The 21,951-nt window shown below is 42.2% G+C and overlaps 1 long non-coding RNA gene across 1 annotated transcript; it reads right to left on the bottom strand.

The window, feature by feature from the left end:
* Positions 1–2,484: 2,484 nt before the first annotated feature.
* Positions 2,485–3,440, bottom strand: LOC114666879 (uncharacterized). Its single transcript, XR_003718641.2, has 2 exons — positions 3,369–3,440; positions 2,485–2,589 (listed from the first exon to the last, which is right to left on the bottom strand). It is a non-coding gene; the product is annotated as an uncharacterized LOC114666879 (long non-coding RNA).
* Positions 3,441–21,951: the final 18,511 nt, after the last annotated feature.

The raw sequence follows: 21,951 nt of genomic DNA, 5'->3' as shown, positions 1-21,951 counted from the left end.
GATGTCTTGAGCTGCCATCAGGCACACCTCAGATGAATATTTATATATACTGTATATTGTGAACGTCAAAATGGATGGAGTTGCATCCCAACTGGGGTGAAGGCTGACACTTTCTCCAGCTGGGAGGCCACAATGAAAGGCTGTGCAACCTGGCAAGGATGGCTTTTGGTTCTTGTCCTAGGCGTGGTGTAAATTTAACAGATGGACTGGATTAAATATCAAGGACAATACAGCCTATAATATGAGAGACGGCAGTGATCCACTGACTCAGTTCCTATGACTTGTAGTTCAGAAGGGCAATCCTGTCAGGGTCTGTGTCTGCCACCAGAGGGCACTTCCATAAGATAACCTACAGTACCTGTTTCATGTAAACCCCATATGGTGCAAAAATGCTTTCAGAATGCAATGTCATGACACCAGAAGTACACCAGGGTCCAACATAAAAGCAAATGTCTCCCTTCACTCAGAGAATCAGAGTTGGGAGAAGAGGATGACACTCACTAAGGAGGAGCAGAGGGAGACAATAATGCATTTATTTGGCATATTGTTTAAAGTAAGAGTGTTGAGGTTTTGCCATGTAATAAAACATGTTCTGTTATCCTCGTTTGGTGTCTGTGGTGGTTGTATCTGATGTTCAGAGCTCTGGGGTAACCCCTAGTGGCCACAAAATATACAGCAATATGTTTGCCTCTGAGTCTGACTAGGGACATTTTCACAAGTGAAGACTTTTTTTTTGATAGGCGTTACACTTTTCTTAGTCTACATGAATATCGCATTGTAATCATACCATATTTATATGTGACCCTTAGAGGAAATTACAGAGATGTACAATTTAGGATATCATTGTTACGCAGATGACCCTCAAATCCACATTGGGGTAAAACTTTTATGTACTTCCACCTCTACTCTCCTCACAAACTGACTCCATGAAACAAAGTCAAGGACACAACAGGAGTTCCTCAATCAAATTACTTAATGACTGAGGTTCTTTTAATGGGTCCTCCTTCTTTTGTACAAAAAATAAATCATTTTATCATCTGTTGATAGAATTCTGTTATCACCTACCATTAATGTTATTTTTGACAGTAAGCTTATGTTTGAGGCACACTTTTAAAAACATTACCAAAATTTATTTGTTTCATCCATAACAAGATTGCAGGACTCCGACCATTTCTGTCACTAACTGTCTCTGAAAAGATAATTCAAGTCTTTATTTAAGACCCTTCATCATTTTGATTATTGCAATGCTCTTCTCTTTGGTCTACCAGCAAATTCTCTTAAGCTCAAAACGTGCAAAACTGTGCTGCTCAGACTCATACCCATACATCGCTGAACCATCACGTCACCTCTGTACTGGCATCACTCCACTGGTTCTCTGCTCACAAACACATCACATTTAAAGCTCTCATTCAAACACATAAAGAAGTACATGGCACAGCCTCTTGTCACATCTGTGGCCTCGTCAGACCCTCCATTCTACTATCTCTTTGACCCTGCAGAAAGTTCGAGCCATGGAGGATGAGAACTTTATTTGCAATATCTAATGATATTCTATTTGACTATCCTTACTTTGTTTGTATTTACTGTGGTGGGTTGGCACCCTGCCCGGGATTGGTTCCTGCCTTGTGCCCTGTGTTGGCTGGGATTGGCTCCAGCAGACCCCCCGTGACCCTGTGTTTAGATTCAGCGGGTTGGAAAATGGATGGATGGATGGATGTTTGTATTTATTACATGATGTCACATATTGTTTTCTCACCTTGTTATTTTCTGGTTACTTTATACTTTTTATTCTACTTTTCTTGCTATGCCTTATTGCACTCTGGGTCAAGAAAATTGTGTTACAAATAAAATGTGCTATTATTATTATTATTAAGTGAACATGGTGGCACAGAGGTTGGCACTGCTGCCCGGCCCAGTCAGTGTGTGTCTTGAGCCTGCATGCTTCTCCTGTGTCTGTGTGGCTTTCTCTGCTGTTCAAACCAAAGATGAATAGTAAATATGTTAAGAGTATTTGTGTGTGTGTGTGTGTGTGTGTGTGTGTGTGTGTGTGTGTGTGTGAGTCACAGACAGGCACCTTACAAATGAATGGCTACTGTCATGTGTCTGCTCTCTGCTACCATAAACTGGAATCAGAAAACAGGTGAATGAATTAATTTTAGATTCAAAATCAGAAAAGTAATTTTAAAGACTATTTATTTTTTATTGTTTTTGATTTCTTTCCCTGTTCACAAAGGAAGCACCAAAACAAAGGAGACAAAGAAGACTTCACTTAACGTGATGGGCCACATTGGCTCAATGCTGACCATTTTCAAATCGTCTCCTCTTCACATTCAGGCTGGTTGATCTCCTGTCTGAGAATTTCCTTCCAGTTCACATTTATTCAGTCACACCAAGGCCTTCACTAATTTAACTGTTGAGATATGCATGGACTCTGAAGACCCCTGAAGTCAGTTATGATGGTGATATGAGATCTTCTGTCCTCACCTCTCATTCTTCTCCACTGAATGACCAGCAGGGGAGTCACCACTAAGCAAAGAACCAACAAGACGCAGAAAGCCACCAACCAGCCAGAGACCCCTGGGGAGAAACCTACAAAATGAGAGGAAGACAAGTGACTCTGTGAGACAGGAATGAGGTTCAGGTGAGGAAAACACAGAAGAATCCATCAAGTATGACTCCATCATACTAGGGGACCTAACCACACGTATTGAGCTGCATTTACCCTGCATTTACACCACAGATGATGTGCTCCTGTAGCTGGAGCCTGGGACCAAACACACCTTCACACCCATTTCCTCAGCATGTCCATCAGCCCTCTCGTTATCTATCATAAATTATATGAACACAAAGTAGCAGATTTCCTGTCTAGTATCTCACCTCCATTAATGTCCACTCAGTGTTATTCTCCTCCAGTGTTTGTCTCCTACATCTTTTAATCTACACTTTTACTTTTCATTTCTTTGAATCACGTGACACAGATATGGGGGTCCACTCCTAGACTGAGTCACAACTGAATTTTCTATTTTTCTATTTTCGCGATGGCCTTGTTTCAAAGTCGCACTGCTGGCCAACTGTACTTGACATTGTAGATTTGTTCACGTGTGTGTGGTGGTGTGAATTCCTGTATTTCACAGATCCATCTGTTATTCATATTTCATTTCCACTTATGGATCTTTTCTTTTAATGTGCATATGGCACATCGTTTAACACAAAATTAGTTACTACATTGATTTCCCAGATAATCAGTAAATGGGAGTCGAGCTTTTAAAGCCGATCTACAAATATGTGCTTCAGTGCCACATTCTGTGTAAAAATAGCACATTGACTCAGTGGTGGTGCTGCTAATGCCACACTAATCGATGACGTACTGTAGATGCCAAGTCCAGAGTGCCAGTCTGCCTTTGGTGCTTTGCTTCTCATGAGACAGCTGAACACATTGTACTCCTCCTTCACCGGGCGGACACTGCTTACTGTCAGAAGACCCTCGGAGTCCCGCACTGATGTTATTGTGGACTGAGACGTCACGTCTGCTCCATTTATGTCCCTCCAGGTGATTTCTGGTTGGGGGTTCCACTTCTCAGCTCTGCATTCCAGTCAGGTCTTCTGGTCTTCAGTCAACCTCATAGAAATGGAGGGCTAAGCACCTAAAACTAATATAATACAAAAGATCAGTGAAGAGAAGAAGAAACACTTTAACACCAGCAAACCTGACATACACTTATAAATAAACTGCTGAAATAAAAGAATCTGGTTATTTTTGTTTGGAGTGTAGGATTTGATTTTATTTAGTTTGACTTGTTTCTGATCATTTTATTTATTACTAATATTTAATGAAACTTGACAGAGCGTTAGTTTGCAAACACTTGGGACCAACTGAGGTAAGTTGGCAGGTTTTGAGACTTTGAGGACATTTCTTTGACCAACTATTGAAATATTACTGGCCTGGACCTGAGGAGTTTTTGAGCTCAATAATCCTGCAAACTAGAGGAGCAGCACCTTTGATTTCTGGAGTCCAATTCCTTGGCATGATGTCTGTGCTAGGAGGCAGGAGCTTTCCATGCTTCCCAGGTGACCTGCTGTCCCATTTGATGTCCCACCTGCTGTCTAACTTGCTCAAGCCTGCATGATGGCATCCAGTGTCAAGTTTTAGCCAGGGTCTTAACCCACTTTAGGTATAGTTTAATCATCTGTGATCTTTTGGTGATTTTTTAAATATTATAGTTGGGTATATTTCATTGTTTTTGTCCTTATGTATGTTATGTTTGGAATCTTGTTCTGTTTATTATTTATCTGTTATATTTTAGCATATCTAGTTACATACTCTGTTTCCTTTATAGAGTTTCAGGGCTGCAGGACCACCCCAAGATGATGTTTATTTGTATCACACAATGTTATTTATTCAAGGTTTTCTCATAGTTTTTGGTACATCTTGCCTGAAGAAGGGGCCTGAGTTGCCTCGAAAGCTTGCATATTGTAATCTTTTTAGTTAGCCAATAAAAGGTGTCATTTTGCTTGACTTCTCACTACATTCATAGTTTTTGGTATTTTTGTATTTTATTCTGGTTTATCACCTTTTATTTTACTTCAGTCCTTTGTATATTCTGTATTTATCTTTATACCATACCATACCATACCATACCACATTTATTTATTGAACACTTAAAACACAGCATTACAACTGACCAAAGCGCTGGACAGTTAAAACAAACAGGACTAAAAACAAAATATTAAAAGCAAACATTAAGAGAGAATTTGAACTAAGAAACTAAAAACAGGTCAGAGGACCCAATAAAATAGAGAAAATAGCGAAAAACAAGTAGAAAATGAAACAAGTTAAGAATTAAAAGCCAATGTGAAGAAGTGCGTTTTTAAGCGTAATTTGAATGTGGCAACTGAAATGGCTTGCCTAACCACTAAGGGTAGGGAGTTCCAGAGCCTGGGTGCACGGACGGAGAAAGCCCTTTCACCACGAGCTTTGAAACGTGCTTTGGGAACGGTTAGAAGCAGCTGATCTGCGGATCTAAGAACGCGAGGGGGATTGTATCGATGGAGCAAAACACTCAAATAGGCGGGGGCTAGACCATTTAATGCCTTATAAGTTAGGAGGAGTATCTTAAAATCGATTCTGAATCTAACCGGCAGCCAATGTAATTCAGTGTTTTTTTTCAAATGTCATATATGCCCCCTTGTTCTTTCTGTATTTCTGTGAAAAGTTTTGAGAATGAGGAATGTCCTACATAAAAAAAATGTTTTATTATTATTATTATTATTATTATCCTCCTTATCTCATCACCAGACCTGGTCACTCATATCGAGTCACTTTAACATCACCACTTAATCCAATCCATACATCTTTCTATTTGACAGGTATATAAAAATACTCAAAAAATAAAGTCAAACTTGATGGGTTGTGTTTGGGGAGTGTAAACTCTACTCAGACAGCAAGTGTTCGTGGGAAGTGAACGTGGACTTCATTAGGCAGTAACATTAGCCACTGACTCACTGTACCTTCTGTGGCACCCGGCTGAACACGAGGGGGCGACTGCCCTGGTTGCTTTGGGGGCCACGGGTACAGAGCATGGAAGCTCTACCCTGTAGGGGCCCATGGCCAACGCCAGGGGGTGCCCCAATGCCTTGGGAGCCCTGGACCTCAGCACTTCTGCCACACCCGGAAGTGCTGGGGGGAAGAGGAGCAGGGACACCCGGAGTCCTTCCGGTTGCGCAGCAGGCACTTCCGCCTCACAGGGGAGTGTCGGCGGAAGAGTGTCGGGAAGCACCTGGAGCCCATCTGGGGTGTATAAAAGAGGCCGCCTCCCTCCAGTCATTGGCAAGAGTCTGGTGGAAGTAGGATGGAGCTCAGAGGAGAGGAGTGGAGGCGGACCAGAGACTGAAGGCATTTTGTTGTGTGGCCAAGGACTTAAGGGGTGATTGGTGCTGCGGCACTGGGTTTGTGCACTTGGACAACTGTAAATATGTCTAATAAATGTGTGTGTGGTGAAACCAACATGTCTACCTGTCTGTGTCCTGGCTGTCCCCCACACCTCCCATAATACAACTAGAAACAAAAACTGCAAATCCCAAGTGCACACTGACCTTCAACAGTGAGTGAGACCTGAGTCTTCTCATCTCCTTGTCGCGAGTACACATTACACTTGTAGAGATGATCATCAGAAACACAGACATTTCTGATTATTAAAGATACGTTGCCATTCTTGAGGTTGTCTATGCTCAGGGTTTTTCTTGTGTCCCTCTGTTGCCTGGTTCTGTAATTGATGTATAACAGCTCTGGTGTCCTGATGTCAGTTGTAAACTAGCTCACTTCAAATACCTCGGCATTAAGTGCTGGTGAGAGGGAGGCTGACAGGACCACATCTTCACCGACATAAGTGACAACAGGCTTAGAAGGACCAACAACGATGAAGCTGTCTGGAAATTAAACCACAAGAGTGGGGTGAGCATCAGTTCCTTTGTAAATTAGAAAAAAAGGAAAAGTAAATGAAAACCATGTTAGCGTACTGATAAATGCTGCATTATCATCTAGCATTACATTCAGAGGTGGGGTAGACTTTATTTCATCTATCTGACTTCTTGAAAAATAAACAGCCCTTACATTCTATTTCTAGGTTTAAACTATCACAAGTCATAAAACAAAAACAAATAAAATCTTTCAGTTACTTTTTTTAAGCCTTTTTAAAGAGTCCTGCTTCTGTTCATCAGTACTATGAAGAGAAATGGGTAAATAAATACTACTAAATATTTACCACACCTAAAAATTAACAAAATATAATCACCCACACCTGCCCAGGAGATATCTGTGTTGTGTAGAAACAATAAGATAAAAAGAGTCCATCGTATCTGAAGGTTCATGGCTGCAACACAAAGCCGAGCTTATTGCACCTGTGAAGTAAACTCCTCTAACAGACTGGTGTGTAAAACAACTCACAGATAAAACTGCGTCATCTACACTTCAAATGACAAGAGCAGACACCAGCAATTATATCATTGGTATTTTACATGTTAATAACCCAGGGGCATTAACTGACATTCTTTGCTTGATTTACTGCCTGCCCACTTTGGTCGACATTCAGCTTCTCAACTTGACTCTCAGTTCTTTTCTTTTACTATTTTCATCAATTACCTCATTGATCTTTCTGATAAGCAGATTCTCTCATCCCAGTGAGCTCACAGTTCTTCACTTATCTAGTTTGGCTTTGAGCATTTCCACCACAATGGCACTGGAATGACACTCTGTCACCAAACTGGCAGAAATCAGTGGTACAGCTGTGGTCTGTCACATCCACCTTTGCCTTATTGTAGATAACACAAATGCATCAGTCAGGCCCAGCCAGTGGTCACAAATATGAATTTTGTCATTTTTTTCTGTTGTTATCGTTATGGACTGGTGAGTCTTAGAAAGTATGCGATTCACTTTAGAGAGATCACCAGGGGTCTCATGTATAAATGGTGTATTCCACACTCACATCGCAATGTTTAAAACCTAAACTTGGCGTAAAGCCATGCACATTTTCATGCCAGCTAAATGCTTGCCGTACACAAGTTCTCCACTCTGTTTTGCAAACTGGTGGCACCCAGCATCAAAGCAGCACATTTGTTCAAGTGTGGTTTACCTATCTTTTTTAGATGCACATCCCTGACGCGGCTTTATAAATACACTGAAATTAATCGCATAAAAATGAAGGGGCTTGTGAGAAAGTGGCGTTTTAAGCCTTCAGTGCCTTCTGTGATCCTGGGAAATGTGAACTCAATACCAAATAAGATCAACAAACTGGCTGCGATGGTGAAAAATGTCAGAACCTACAGAGAATGCAATTTGTTGTGCTTTTGCGAAATGTGGTTAATTACCACCATCCCAGATGCTAACGTGGAGCTACCCGGGTTTAGCACAGTTAGAGCGGACAGAGACGCAAGTACCTGCGGGAAGCACAAAGGAGGAGGACTCGCTATGTCAATACAAGGTGGTGTAACTCTGGACATATAAATGTCAAAATCTCCACTTGCTGTAGGAACATTGAACTGTTGGCCGTAAGTCTGCGTCCCTATTACTTACCCGGAAAGTTTGGACACGTCATTGTTTTTATTGTATACATCCCTCCTCGGGCAGACGTGGAGATAGCGAGTGACATCATCCATTCTGCTGTTGCTAAGTTACAAACGCAGCACCCTGAGGCGCTTGCGCTAATTGCTGGAGACTTTAACCATGTGACGCTGGACAAAACATTACCTGCCTTCTCCCAGTATGTGGACTGTAACACCCGGGGAAATAAGACTATTGACTTACTGTATGCAAACGTTAAAGACGCATGCAGCGCCACCCCGCTGCCTGCGCTTGGGAAAGCAGATCATAACCTGGTTCTGCTTCAGCCTCACTACAAACCAAGAATGAGGGAGCTACCTACAACCACACGCTCATTCAGGAAGTGGTTCCCTGAGGCGGTGCAGGCTCTGAGAGACTGCTTTGGAACTACGGACTGGGATATCCTGCAGGGATCACATAGTGAGAACATTGAGGAGGTTGTTGACTGCACTACTGACTACATCAACTTCTGTATGGACATTGTTGGTCCAGTAAGAACAGTACGCTGCTATGCTAACAACAAGCCATGGATTACAAGTGACATCAAGGGCCTTTTGAACCAGAAGAAAAGGGCTTTTAAAGGCGGTGATCAGCATAAGCTCAAGCGCGTGCAGAAGGAACTCAGAGTCCAGCTGAGGGCGGCGAAGTAGCAGTAAAGGAGAAAGCTGGAGCAGAAGTTGCAGAACGACAGCATGAAGGAAGCTTGGGATGGGATGAAGATCATCACTGGCTGCAGCTCGAAGCGAGGTGCCACTATCGAGGGAGACATGGAGAGAGCAAAACCAAATGAACAACTTCTTTAACAGGTTTGACCACCATAACTCACTCTCACCTCGGAGTACTGCATCCTCCACCCATCCTTCTGCTGATACCAGCATAGGAGAGACATCCCCACCCACAATTACAGCAGCGCAGGTCAGCAGAGAGCTGAGGAGACTTCATGCCAGCAAAGCAGCGGGTCCAGATGGAGTATCGCCACGACTGCTGAAGGTCTGTGCGCTGGAGCCGGGGAGTCCTCTACAGCGCATCTTCAACCTGAGCCTGGAACAGGGGAGAGTCCCGAGGCTTTGGAAAACATTTTGTATCACCCCAGTCCCAAAGGTATCACGTTCTAGTGAGCTGAACGACTTCCGGCCTGTAGCTCTGACGTAACATGTGATGAAGACCATGGAGCGGCTGCTGCTTCACCACCTGAGGCCACAGGTACGCCACGCCCTCGAACCTCTGCAGTTCGCATACCAGGAGAAGGTGGGAGCGGAGGATACCATCATCTATATGCTACACTGATCACTCTCCCACTTGGAGAGAGGCAGTGGTGCTGTAAGAATTATGTTTCTGGACTTCTCTAGCGCCTTCAACACCATCCAGCGTCTGCTCCTTAGGGACAAGCTGACAGAGATGGGAGCAGGTCTGACATTGTGGTCAGCAGCACAAGAGCGCCGCAGGGGACTGTACTTTCTCCGGTCCTGTTCAGCCTATATATATCGGACTTCCAATACAACTCGGAGTCCTGCCACATGCAAAAGTTCGCTGACGACACTGCTATTGTGGGCTGCATCAGGAGTGGGCAGGAGGAGGAGTATAGGAACCTCATCAAGGACTTTGTTAAATGGTACGACTCAAACCACCTACACCAGAACACCAGCAAAACCAAGAAGCTGGTGGTGGATTTTAGGAGGCCCAGGCTCCTCATGGACCCCATGATCGTCAGAGGTGACTGTGTGCAGAGGGTACAAACCTATAAATACATGGGAGTGCAGCTGGATGATAAATTGGACTGGACTGCCAATACTGATTCTCTGTGCAAGAGAGGACAGAGCCGGCTATATTTCCTTAGAAGACTGGCGTCCTTCAACATCTGCAATAAGATGCTGCAGATGTTCTATCAGACGATTGTGGTGAGCGCCCTCTTCTACGCGGTGGTGTGCTAGGGAGGCAGCATTAAGAAGAAGGACACCTCACGCCTGGACAAGCTGGTGAGGAAAGCAGGCTCTATTGTAGGCATGGAGCTGGACAGTTTGACATCCATGGCAGAGCGATGGGCGCTCAACAGGCTCCTATAAATTATGAAGAATCCACTGCATCCACTAAACAGTATCATCTCCAGACAGAGGAGCAGCTTCAGCGACAGACTGCTGTCACTGTCCTGCTTCTATCTATCTATCTATCTATCTATCTATCTATCTATCTATCTATCTATCTATCTATCTATCTACAGTCCCCTGCAGCGCTCCTGTGTCGCTGACCACAATGTCAGACCTGCAGTTCCCGAGACGTACATATTGAGGTCTGTCTTTAAGATAGTCCACGATCCATGCTACCAGGTATGAATCTACTACCATCTCTGTCAGCTTGACCCTAAAGAGCAGAGGTTGGATGGTGTTGAAGGCGCTAGAGAAGTCCAGAAACATAATTCTTACAGCACCACTGCCTGTGTCCAAGTGGGAGAGGGATCGGTGTAGAATATAGATGATGGCATCCTCTGCTCCCACCTTCTCCTGGTATGCGAACTGCAGAGGGTCGAGGGCGTGGCGGACCTGTGGCCTCAGGTGGTGAAGCAGCAGCTGCTCCATGGTCTTCATCACATGTGACGTCAGAGCGATAGGCCAGAAGTCATTCAGCTCACCTGGACGTCATACCTTTGGGACTGGGGTGATGCAAGATGTTTTCCAAAACCTCGGGACTCTCCCCTGTTCCAGGCTCAGGTTGAAGATTTGCTGTAGAGGACTCCCCAGCTCCAATGCACAGGCCTTCAGCAGTCGTGGCGATACTCCATCTGCTTTGCTGGCACTAAGTCTCCTCAGCTCTCTGCTTACCTGGGCTGCTGTAATTGTGGGTTGGGGTAAATTCTCACCTATGCTGGTATCAGCAGAAGGATGGGTGGAGAGTGCAGTACTCTGAGGTGAGAGTGGGTTATGGTGGTCAAACCTGTTAAAAAAGTTGTTCATCTGGTTTGCTCTCTCCACGTCTCCCTCAATGGTGGCACCCCGCTTTGAGCTGCAGCCAGTGATGATCTTCATCACATCCCACGCTTCCTTCATGCTGTTATTCTGCAGCTTCTGCTCCAGCTTTCTCCTGTACTGCTCCATCGCTGCCCTGAGCTGGACTCGGAGTTCCTTCTGCAAGCGCTTGAGCTCATGCTGATCACCGCCTTTAAAAGCCCTTTTTTTCTGGTTCAAAAGACCCTTGATGTCACTTGTAATCCATGGCTTGTTGTTAGCATAGCAGCGTACAGTTCTTACTGGAACTACAATGTCCATACAGAAGTTGATGTAGTCAGAAGTGCAGTCAACAACCTCCTCAATGTTCTCACTATATGATCCCTGCAGGATATCCCAGTCCGTAGTTCCAAAGCAGTCTCTCAGAGCCTGCTCTGCCTCAGGGGACCACTTCCTGAATGAGCGTGTGGTTGTAGGTAGCTCCCTCACTCTTGGTTTGTAGTGAGGCTGAAGCAGAACCACCGGGGTGGCACTGTATGCGTCCTTAACGTTTGCATACAGTAGGTCAATAATCCTATTTCCCCGGGTGTTACAATCCACATATTGGAAGAAGGCAGGTAATGTTTTGTCCAGCGTTACATGGTTAAAGTCTCCGGAGATTAGCACAAGCGCCTTGGGGTGCTGCGTTTGCAGTTTAGCAACAGCAGAATGAATGATGTCACTTGCTATCTCCACGTCCGCCCGAGGAGGGATGTAAACAATAACAACAATGACGTGTCCAAACTCTCTGGGCAAGTAATAGGGACGCAGACTTACGGCCATCAGTTCAATGTCCCTGCAGCAAGTAGAGATTTTAACATTAACATGTCCAGAGTTGCACCATCTTGTATTGACATAGAGTGCAAGTCCTCCTCCTTTGTGCTTCCCGCAGGTACTTGCCTCTCTGTCCTCTCTGTGCTAAACCCAGGTAGCTCCACGTTAGCATCTGGGATGTTAGTTGTTAGCCACGTTTCACTAAAACATGTGGAATGGAATTTAAAATCTATTGCTAGCTTCTGTATGAAAATCTGCATGTTCTCTGTGTGGCTAGGTATTTTTATAACAGATAAAATAAGCGTGCTTATTTAGAGTAAAAGCTGCAAGCGTGGAATGCAGCTCTTGGCTGCTTCTCGGCTTGTCTCAAGCAGTGTCTGGTTATTGTCCAATTAAGATGCCAAGTGTATGACAAGTTTTCTGATAAGCTTAATTAAAAATATAGAAAAGATTAGAATTTCTGCTTTCTGTTGAAATCAACAAATTGTGTAAGAACATTCTGTGACCTTTGGATGAAACTGACCTTATGTTTTTTCTAAACTGCTTCTTTTGAAGATCTCTGTTATAAAATTACAGTTTCCCCCCTTGAGGTGTCTTTGCAAGCTGACCAGGCTTTGTAACAGATCTCTGCTTTCCAAGAAGTCAAGAAATAAAAAGATTTCTGCTTATTTGAAAAGTGTTTGCCTGCTGTTGTCTCGACTTCTTCCACAAACACAACAAACTGCATTCTCTGTAGGTTCTGACATTTTTCACCAGCACAGCCTGTTCGTCAATTTTATTTGGTAGTGAGTTCACATTTCCCAGGATCACAGAAGGCACTGAAGGTTTGTAGCGCCACTTTCTCGCTAAAAGCTTGGCTTTTATCTTAGCACTGGCTCTGCTGCCGCGATACCGCCTTCTTACCTCGTCAGGTAAATAGGGAACCACACCGGCGCGGGCATTTGTTCTCAGCGCTTGCAGTTGACTACTTGAATAGACGAGTCTCGGTGTGTAAAAATCCATGTCCAAGTAGTAAAAAGTAAAAAGTGTCCAGGGAACGAGTCCACATAAAAGAAAGTGGTAGGAGTGAACGGTGAAATAGAAAAAAAGTTAGAAAAATAATGTCATACACGGAGCTGCTGGAATGGCTGCCACTCACGACGGCGCCTGAGTCATTTGACAGTACAGTAATAACAGTAATGCTGTTAAATGGATAGAGAAGTCCTGGGTTCAAGTCCCAGGTACGTAGAAAGGGGGACAGCGTTCCCCGCCTCAGTAAAAAAGAAAGGAGGTTAAAGTCCTCCCTGAGGTAATAAGGTGGCAACCAGTGGGAGGTAGAGTCCCACAGGAAGATAGGGCTAAAGGAAGAATAAAGTAATTGTATAATAATTGAATAGTAAACAATTTACATAGTATGTGGAAAATGTAAGTGGTAAAAAAAAGAATTGGACTTAGATTAAAGGTAAGATTTTTGTCACAATTATAGTTTTGTGAGGTTTGTTTTCTATGTAGAGTTTGTATGTTCTCTCTGAAAATAAATGAGTCTGTGTCTTTGTTTTCTTTTGTGTCACGCATAGTGTGTAAGGAAATAGATGTCTTGATGCACAGTGAAATTAAAGAAATGTGTATGAGATGACGTGTTGAAAGAATTGTTTTGTGTGCATAAAAATGTTACTCTGTGCCTACGAAATGTGTGAATGGGACTTTGCTTGAGATGTACTTGTATTTAACTGAATGTTAAATGTGCACACAAACCTAGAAATATCTGATAAAGTTCCAGAGCTTCGGGTTAATTTGGGTTAAAATGTGAGTTTTGAAAATGTGTAATATTTGATAAAATGAAAATGTCTTCACTTTGCTTATAAAAATGTTTGTGTATAAAACATCTTTCCTTCAGACCCTGATCAAGTCTTAGGGAAAAAATGTTCTTTAATAATTATAAAATATAAAGGAGACAATTTCTTTCAAGGATAAAATGCTGCGGGTATGTGTGTGTGTGTGTGTGTATGTGTGTGTGTGAAGATGCATATTTGGTATGGAGATTATTTTAAATGCGTTCCATGAGCTGTTATATAGGTAATTAAAGTAACAACAACAACAACATTTATTTGTATAGCACATTTTCATACAAATAATGCAGCTCAAAGTGCTTTACATGATGAAGAAAGAGAAAAACAACAAAATAAATAAGAATTAAAATAAGGGAGCACTACAATACAATACAATACAGTTTATTTTTGTATAGCCCAAAATCACACAGGAAGTGCCGCAATGGGCTTTAACAGGCCCTGCCTCTTGACAGCCCCCCCAGCCTTGACTCTCTAAGAAGACAAGGAAAAACTCCCAAAAAAATCTTGTAGGAAAAAATAGAAGAAACCTTGGGAAAGGCAGTTCAGAGAGAGACCCCTTTCCAGGTCGGCTGGGCGTGCAGTGGGTGTCAAAAGAAGGGGGTCAATACAATACAATGCAGTTCACAGAACAGAACAATTCCTCAATATAGTAAGAAATAAAAAATATAAATTTTAGATGTACAGAACAGAATTTAACAGTAGATGATATATCCCATGATAAGATTTGGATTTGTGTAGAGTCCTGGAGACCTCATCCTTCAAGCTGCCTCCCCCATTTGGCCATTCCACGGCTGAAACAGTGCTGGGCCAGCCAATCCGATGAAAGGACCCCTCTTTCCAACGATTCCTGCGATCCTCCATCTGGGATGACTTTTCCTTAGGCAGGCAAAACAACTTGGCAGGTGGGCCATGGCACCAAGTGCCACATTTGAGTACCGAGAAGAAAAACAGAATAAGTGAGGGTTAGTATACAATTATAACTGTCATGTTACTTATGTTTAAGTGCTAATGACTAACCACAGAGATGCAGTCTGTACAGTTAATCAGCAGCTCTAGTCAGGATATGCTAAACTGAAGTAGTGAGTCTTCAGCCGGGATTTAAAAGCTGAGACCGAAGGGGCATCACTAATTAACACTAATTAACATAGAATAAAAGTAAGGCCCGATGGCCAGGTAGGACAGGAAAAACAAAAAAAACTCTAGACAGCTGGAGAAAAAAATACAATCTGTAGGGGTTCCAAGCTACAAAACCGCCCAGCCCCCCTAGGCAGTCTACCTAACATAAATGATCAGTCCTCATTGTATTCAGGGTTCTCATGGAAGAACTTGATGATGACGGTCATGTGGACTTCTGGCCTTTAATCCATCAATGGAGGGACATCACGGTGCTTTGATCAGGTGGTGGTGGCGCAGGTCGCCACCACAGAAAACCGGAAAAAGAACAGAAGAAAAAGTAGGGGTGGGGGGAGTCCTCCCTGCGTGGAGTTTGCATGTTCTCCCCGTGTCTGCGTGGGTTTCCTCTGGGTAGTCCGGTTTCCTCCCACAGTCCAAAGATATGCAGGTTAGGTGCATTGGCGATTCTAAATTGTCCCTACTGTGTGCTTGGTGTGTGGGTATGTGTGTGTGTGCACGCCCTACGGTGGGCTGGCGCCCTGCCCGTGGTTTGTTTCCTGCCTTGCGCCCTGTGTTGGCTGGGATTGGCTCCAGCAGACCCGCGTGACACTGTAGTTAGGATATAGCGGGTTGGATAATGGATGGATGGATGGAAAAAGTAGGGATTAGTATGGATTTGAATATGAATACCATGAGTAATAATGATAATTAATTGAATATACAGAGTATCAGGATTAAACTAAGATGAAGCTATGAGAAAGCCATGTTAAAGTAATGTGTTTTCAGCAGTTTTTTAAAGTGCTCTACTGCAGGGGTAGGCAACGTCGGTCCTGGAGTGCCACAGTATATGCAGGTTTTTGTTCCAACCCAGTTCCTTAACGAGAACTCAATTATTGCTGATGAAGCACATATTGCTTAAGTGACATTTTAATGCTTCATTTTAGTGGTCTCGCTTGTTAAGGTTCTCCAACCTTAATTGCTTATTTCAATCTTAAACTGCTGCATTCAGTGTTTTAATTGCTCCTTATTAGCAATAAGATGTAAAAGACAAAGCAGCCAGCAGTTCTCCAGCTAGCTTTTTTCCAATTACATCTGTGTGTGTTCATCATGCACGGTTTGATTTAATAAAACACTTAATAGAAAAATGTGACAGACTGAAAATGATCTGTTTTAGGCTTCAAATCATTTGGATGATATCCTTGGAAAGGAAAAAAATCTACGATATAAAAGCCTTACATTGCACAGACTAACAAGCCATAAAATTAAATAAGGTCTGAGATTGGCAATGATTGGTTTCTAATTAAGCAATTGGGTTGAATGAAAATCTGTAGCCACTGCGGCTCACCAGGACCGACATTGCCTACCCCTGTTTTACATCTTATTGCTAATAAGGAGCAATTAAAACACTGAATGCAGCAGTTTAAGATTGAAATAAGCAATTAAGGTTGGAGAACCTTAGCAAGCGAGACCACTAAAATGAAGCATTAAAATGTCACTTAAGCAATATGTGCTTCATCAGCAATAATTGAGTTCTCGTTAAGGAACTGGGTTGGAACAAAAACCTGCACATACTGTGGCACTCCAGGACCGATGTTGCCTACCCCTGCTCTACTGTATTAGCTATTAGCCTGGCGAATTCCTATTGGCAAGCTATTCCAGATTGTAGGTGCATAACAGCAGAAGGCCGCCTCACCACTTTTTTTAAGTTTAGCTCTTGGATTTCTAAGCAGACACTCATTTGGAGCAAGATTATTTAAGGCTTTGTAAACTATAATCAGGATTTTAAAGTCAATTCTAAATGACACAGGTAACCAATGTAGTGACATCAAAACTGGAGAGATGTGCTCAGATTTTCTTTTCCTAGTTAAGGTTCTAGCAGCTGCATTCTGCATTAGTTGCAATCGATTGAGGTTGTTTTTTGGTTAGTCCTGAGAGGAGAGCATTACACTAATCTAGTCGACTGAAAACAAAAGCATGGATTAATTTCTCAGCATCTTGCAATGTTATAAGAGGTCAGTAGTTATACAGACAGCTATTGCCACACGGATGATTGATGACTTTAAGCCCCACCCCAAATAGATTGATGACTTTAAGCCCCGCCCCAAATAAAATATATGATTCATGAAAATATGATTTATGAAAATATGGAAATATAAAAATATGAAAATATGATTTATGAAAATATGAAAATATAAAAATATAATTTATGTAAATATAAAAATCTGAAAATTTATGAAACTATAAAAATATGGATTACGTTAATATGATTTATAAGCTATAAGATATTGACTCATCGCTCTAAGTTATAAACTAATAGTAAGAAAATAAATATACAATTTTCTAAAAACGATATAAGATATTGACTCCCTACTCTAAGTTATAAATATACAATTATCTTGCCGAACCTTTCTAAAAACGATATAAGATATTGACTCCCTGCTCTAAGTTATAAGTTCACGACACGCGTCTTTATTTTATAAGCACTTATTTTATAAGCACTTATCTTTCCTGCTTAGCCATAACTAAAACAATATAAGATATACAATTATCTATCCGAACCTTTCTAAAAACGATATTGACTCCCTGCTCTAAGTTATAAGTTCACAACACGCATCTTTATTTTATAAGCACTTATCTTTCCTGCTTAGCCATAACTAAAACGATATAAGATATACAATTATCTATCCGAACCTTTCTAAAAACGATATTGACTCCCTGCTCTAAGTTATAAGTTCACGACATGCGTCTTTATTTTATAAGCACTTATCTTTCCTGCTTAGTCATAACTAAAACGATATTCACTTCCCTGCTCTAAGTTATAAGTTGCACTAGAAAATACATAGCCAATCTTCATGCCTGCGCGCCTCTTTTTAAATTTCACTGGTTCAAAACAATTAAGCTAAAAGACTTATTTTTCAATTATGATCAGAGCCTGTCTCGTTACACTTCTAAAAGACTTGTTTTGCAATTACTCCCCCAATCGGAAGGCCCCAAATATGGTTTTAACCATATGACCGATCAGACCTGTTTTGCAATTATAATCAATCACAGCCTTTCTCTTTAAACTTTAATTTAATTACCATGCCGTAACAAGCCAGTGCCTTTCTGATTAAATGATAATAATCTAAAATGCTTACCTGCTGTTTTATGCCCCAGCAACAGTTAAGTCCCAGAGGGGGTCGGCGCCTTTCTGTTTGCAACCTAAACAGTTAAGAAAAGTCTTAATCTAATTTAAATGTGATCAATTTTTTATATCATAAAGTTTTAAAGTAAAATACTTATTCTCACCCGAATCAAAGCAATTAAGAAAATATAAACTCCCTCTGATTTTTACTAAAATTCTTAACACGATTTTCAACACTGGCTCTGCGAACTTAATCACAATACTGTTTTTAAAAAGAGATAAAGGTCAAAAAAGACTTTTGTACATTCCTACGGTCTAAGAACATGCCCCCTTCTTTTGACACCCACTGCACGCCCAACCTACCTGGAAAGGGGTCTCTCTTTGAACTGCCTTTCCCAAGGTTTCTTCCATTTTTTCCCTACAAGGTTTTTTTGGGAGTTTTTCCTTGTCTTCTTAGAGAGTCAAGGCTGGGGGGCTGTTAAGAGGCAGGGCCTGTTAAAGCCCATTGCGGCACTTCCTGTGTGATTTTGGGCTATACAAAAATAAACTGTATTGTATTGTACTGTAAGAACAAAGTTATTAAATATTTTCCACTAACGACTCTCTCTTATATTCACAATGATCTTTAATAAAGTTATTTATATTTCGAGTACTGTATTTTAGCCTCGTTTCACATTTACAGTCTATCAACTTTAAAATACACGTGGCGTTTAGCACAACGATCTCTCGGTAAAACATAAAGGTTAATCTTTTTCCTATTTGCTTAGATGTGCACCTTATAGCGGTGAGAGCGATAAAGGTCAAAAAAGACTTTTTTACATTCCTACGGTCTAAGAACAAAGTTATTAAATATTTTCCACTAACGACTCTCTCTTATATTCACAATGATCTTTAATAAAGTTATTTATATTTCGAGTACTGTATTTTAGCCTCGTTTCACATTTACAGTCTATCAACTTTAAAATACACGTGGCGATCTAAGAAATGGCTCCACATATAAAACGTCTGCGTTTAGCACAATGATCTCTCGGTAAAACATAAAGGTTAATCTTTTTCCTATTTACTTAGATGTGAACCTTATAGCGGTGAGTGTTTGAATGAGGCTTATTCCCGCTTCCAGGGTCTCCCCACCCCTTAGAGGAGGAACATCAACAACTCTGAACCTATGAGCTCTCTCCCAAACGTCTCGCGTGTTTCGATCCGCCCTTCCAAGGCGGTACAGAGCCCGATGCGCGGCATAAAGTGTTCTGCTTCGCGGCTATTACCACATTAACTTTTCCAGCATTCCGAGTTTCTCCGCGATGTTTTTTAAAAGGTAAGCGTTTTCACTTTTTTCTTCCGCAATAGCTGGCATGGCAAAAAATACTTTTGTGATTGAGGTTAAGTGTAGATTATCGAAATGTATGCCATCTCTTCAAACTGTTGAAATGATATTCTTTTATAAATCCGCTTTCAAATCAGTGAGTCAGATCTTCTTTTAAATCGAAATGCTGCTTATAAGACAGCACCGATTTAATACTTTTAATGTCTTTAAGTATGTACATTTCATGCTAATTATAGTAGTTATACAAACTACCCTTTTATAAATCGAAATGCTCATTATAAGACAGCGCCGATTTAATGTCTTTAAGTATGTACGTTTCATGCTAATTACTTTTAATGAAAATGCACAAGCTTATAAGAACGATCTGGCTGATTACTTTTTAATGTAATTGTCTTTAAGTACATACAAACCTAGTCTTTTATATTTTAGAATCCGAGGCTGACGGTTCGTGTGTGTGGAAGAAAATAAGACGTTGGGGTTAAATATGTACTTTTTAGCAGAATACTTGACGCTCCCAAAGAGTGATAATTCTTCCGAAGTTTCCAGTCAGCATCTAGAATTGGCGCAAAGGCCCTCGGACAGTCTACTATTGAACATCTCATTCACGCAGCCCGGTAAGTTGAACTATTTGTGCGAGTGCATGGCAAATGTTTATTTTTAAAGAAAACGTAGTCTTGCTTTTTTTTTTTTTTTTTTTTTTTTTCAGAACCCGCCTCTCCAGGCTTACTTACTCAGATACTCGGGGGTTCACCACCGTTTGCATCATCACCCGGACTTCTCACCCAAATAATCGTGATCCCGCTGCTAAGGCTGCTGAGCTGAAGGCTGAAATCGAACTAGTGCTGTTGATTTTTCAAAGTGCATTACCGGACCTTTTACCACTGTCTCCAGATATATGTGAAAAGGTTATTTTATTGTATGCAATTTTAGAAAACTTGTTCCCCAAATAATGTCTGGCAAAAGGCATGCAAATGAGGACTTCTCAAAATGCTGGGTTATTGCATGACATGGTGAATGAACTTAATTATTCTATTCGGCCCCCAAAAATGCCTACTCCACCACCCCGATATTTTAATGAATTGGAATATATTAATTGGCAAAATCAAAACATATTCCAAATGAATAATATAATAGCGACCATGAGAGTTCCTTCACCTGTTACCACTCCCATCGACTTTGACCAGCTTGACAGCCTTTTAGAAGCCCTACGTCCAGTAGCCACCCCCGATGAAATGCAAACATTAAATAACTTGTTAGAAAGGGTTCAGCGGTCTTTGAACGAAAATGTGAATGCTCAAACGGGTCATGGTTTAACAAACATGTTGGGTTCTGTAAATGCTGCCCCCTCTCACAGTATGGCCACATCAGTACCTTCTGCTCAAGTCTCCTCGGTCTCAAGTCTCCTCGGTCTCTGTTACTTCAGCTAACCCTTCTGGGCCCTCTGCTACAGTCTTGCCCCCTTCTGGGCCCTCTGCTTCAGCACCAGTTGCTAACACCTCTGCTCCAGTCTTGCCCTCTGTTTCAGTCTTGCCCCCTGTTTCTATCCCTTCTGCACCCTCTGTCTCTTTTATTTCAGCTATCCCTTCTGTTGCCAAGCCGTCTGCTTCAGTCTCCTCTGTTTCAATCTTACCCCCTGTTTCTATCCCTTCTGCCCCCTCTGCTCCAGTCTTGCCCCCTTCTGGGCCCTCTGCTTCAGCACCAGTTGCTAACACCTCTTCTTCAGTCGTGCCCTCTGCTTCTACCCCTTCTGCCCCCTCTGCTCCAGTCTTGGCCCCTGCTTCATTCTTGTCCTCTGCTTCTATCCCTTCTGCATCCTCTGCTCCACTCTTGCTCTCTGTTGCCAAGCCGTCTGCTTCAGTCTCCCCTGCTCCAGTCTTGCCCCCTGCTCCAGTCTTGGCCCCTGCTCCATTCTTGTCCCCTGTTTCTAGCCCTTCTGGGCCCTCTGTCTCTTTTGTTTCAGCTATCCCTTCTGTTGCCAAGCCGTCTGCTCCAGTCTTGCCCCCTGCTTCAATCCTGCCATCTGCTCCAGTCTCCTCTGCCCCCCTCGGCTTCAATCTCGCCCTCTGTTTCAGTCACTGCTTCCTCAGCCCCTATTGCCCAGCCATTTGTGGTTACCCCTTCAGTCGCGCCAGTTATGTCCGGTGGTTCTGTGGTATCTAAACCTTCACCCTCGTCTACTTTAGGCATGACCGGGCCCTCTGTTGTCTCTAGTAATGACGGTCAGGGTGTTTTTCAGCAGATCGACAGACCCGCTTTTAATCACACTGAAATAAGACACCCCTTAAATTCCGCCGATGCCTATGAACTAGAGTCTTATGAGGAGGTGTTTAACAGTATTCATGAGATGCTGCAAAGAATTCTGGATAGTTTTTCAGGTACTTTAAATCCGCAAGATGTTGTACAGCTAGAATTGCGTACTGATTCATTACCTATCAGCGTTTTTATACAACTGACTGGCTCTAATATTAATGTAAACGATTTTCTTCATCAGATAGAGAATCTTCTTCAGAGTCATGCGAGTGTGCTAGCAGATGAATCTCTGATGCTAGTCACCCAGATTGTTCGGTCACCTAGCGGGGGCGCTCGTGGCTCTCGCAAGGTCTCATCTCTACTCAATCATGAAATAGTTAGAAAGAAAATGAGGCATTTAATTATTTCTTATAATTACGGGAATCAGCTCTGTTTTGCCTTTTGTCTGCTTAGCCTAATGAATG

The sequence above is a fragment of the Erpetoichthys calabaricus genome, chromosome 16, assembly GCF_900747795.2.
Source record: "Erpetoichthys calabaricus chromosome 16, fErpCal1.3, whole genome shotgun sequence".
Lineage (NCBI taxonomy): Eukaryota > Metazoa > Chordata > Cladistia > Polypteriformes > Polypteridae > Erpetoichthys > Erpetoichthys calabaricus.
This window is presented reverse-complemented; position numbering and strand designations above follow the sequence as displayed.